This window comes from Oncorhynchus kisutch, unplaced genomic scaffold, assembly GCF_002021735.2.
Source record: "Oncorhynchus kisutch isolate 150728-3 unplaced genomic scaffold, Okis_V2 Okis07a-Okis12b_hom, whole genome shotgun sequence".
Lineage (NCBI taxonomy): Eukaryota > Metazoa > Chordata > Actinopteri > Salmoniformes > Salmonidae > Oncorhynchus > Oncorhynchus kisutch.
Window position 1 is genome coordinate 14809550 of NW_022261984.1, and position 2500 is coordinate 14812049.

Consider the following 2500-nt stretch of genomic DNA (forward strand, 5'->3'; position numbering starts at 1 on the left):
TCTCTCTCTCTGTGTCTCTCTACTCTCTGTTTCTCTCTCTCTCTCTGTTTCTCTCTCTCTCTCTCTCTCTGTTTCTCTCTCTCTCTCTTTGTCTCTCTCTCTGTGTCTCTCTCTGGGCTTGTGTTGCTGCTCTATTTCCTCTCGTCTCCCCACTGTCTGACTCTCACTGGGTCGGCCTACTGTGAGGTCTTGATTGCTGCACTGCCAGAGATCTCTCCTCCCTGTCCCCCAGTCTACTCTCTCCCTCCTTCCACTCTCCCTCCCTGTCCCCCAGTCTACTCTCTCCCTCCTTCCACCTCTCCCTCCCTGTCCCCCAGTCTACTCTCTCCCTCCTTCCACCTCTCCCTCCCTGTCCCCCAGTCTACTCTCTCCCTCCTTCACCTCTCCCTCCCTGTCCCCCAGTCTACTCTCTCCCTCCTAGGCAGGTGACACCAGCGTGCCTGTGAGGGGCTGAGAGGAGAGCGAGAGAGGGGCTCTTTCCTTCTCAGATGCACACACCCCCCGTTAGCTGTCATATGGGTGTGTAAGACTTAGTTTACATCGGCTTGGGGCACAGAGCTGATTGTCCCAAGATAGCCAAGCACACTGGCCTTCTGGCGACTGGAACTCTAAGCTCTGATTGGTTCTCTGGGTGGAAGGTGTCCTAGAGACCCCCGTAGCGCTCTCTCCCTCGCCTCCTCCCGTCTGAATATTTCATTCCCCTCTGTCTGTTTCTTTCACTCGCTCTCTTGTCCGCTCTCTCTCCCTCCATCTGTCAGAGTTCTGGAATGGATGGTGTGAGAGTTGTGCATTGCCTAGCAACTGCTGGTTGCCATGGGAACTCTGCTGAACTAGACAATCGGGAGAAATGAAATTGATTAAAGGGAAGAAGAAGGAAAAAAAGGCGACGAAGAGGAGAGGAAATGGAGAAGGGGACGAAGAGGAGAGGAAATGGAGAAGGGGACGGTAAAATGACAGCGCTGAAGGACAGAAGCTAGACGGTTCCCCGGCCCAGAATGCACTAGGGTTGCCCGGGGGGGCCATCGTGGGGCTTGTCGGGCGGGGGGGGGAGCAATGTCATTAGTCTACAGCGGCCCTTCTCATCTCTTCTCCTGTCCATGTCTCAGACCTTTCCTTTCCAGATCTCCTCGCCTTTTCTCCATCTCATCCCGTGGCTCCCTTACACTTCAGGTCTTCAGTTCCTCACAATGTTTCATACCCTGGGAGATTCTTATTTGGGCAAAAGACCGTCCTCTCCTCGACTCCTCTGTCCTCTCTTCCTCCGTGACCTGGGAAACCGATAAGTGGTCGAGTGACCGGTCGGTTCGTTGTTAGGTGAACGGGGGGAGGCTGCCCCTGTCGTCCATTTGCGTTCTCCCGCGTAGGAAGGACAAGTGCGTCTTCTGAGTTTTATTTCAATTTTTTAACCTTTTATATATAACTAGGCAAGTCAGTTAAGAACAAATTCTTATTTACAATGACGGCCTAGCCCTCCCCTAACCCGGACGACGCTGGGCCAGGCCCTCCCCTAACCCGGATGACACTGGGTCAAGCCCTCCCCTAACCCGGACGACGCTGGGTCAAGCCCTCCCCTAACCGGGACGACGCTGGGCCAAGCCCTCCCCTAACCGGGACGACGCTGGGCCAAGCCCTCCCCTAACCCGGACGACGCTGGGCCAGGCCCTCCCCTAACCCGGACGACGCTGGGCCAAGCCCTCCCCTAACCCGGACGACGCTGGGCCAAGCCCTCCCCTAACCCGGACGACGCTGGGCCAAGCCCTCCCCTAACCCGGACGACGCTGGGCCAAGCCCTCCCCTAACCCGGACGACGCTGGGCCAAGCCCTCCCCTAACCCGGACGACGCTGGGCCAAGCCCTCCCCTAACCCGGACGACGCTGGGCCAAGCCCTCCCCCTACCCGGACGACGCTGGGCCAGGCCCTCCCCTAACCCGGACGACGCGGGCCAGGCCTCCCCTAACCCGGACGACGCTGGGCCAGGCCCTCCCCTAACCGGGACGACGCTGGGCCAAGCCTCCCCTAACCCGGACGACGCTGGGCCAGGCCCTCCCCTTAACCCGGACGACGCTGGGCCAGGCCCTCCCCTAAACCCGGACGACGCTGGGCCAGGCCCTCCCCTAACCCGGACGACGCTGGGCCAAGCCCTCCCCTAACCCGGACGACGCTGGGCCAAGCCCTCCCCCTAACCCGGACGACGCTGGGCCAAGCCCTCCCCTAACCCGGACGACGCTGGGCCAAGCCCTCCCCTAACCCGGACGACGCTGGGCCAAGCCCTCCCCTAACCCGGACGACACTGGGCCAAGCCCTCCCATAACCCGGACGACGCTGGGCCAATTGTGCACCGCCCTATGGGACTCCGTGATACAGCACGGCTATCGAACCGGAGTCTGTAGTGACTCCTCTAGCACGGCGTTGCAGTGCCTTAGCCCGCTGGGCCAATTGTGCACCGCCCTATGGGACTCCGTGATACAGCACGGCTATCGAACCGGAGTCTGTAGTGACT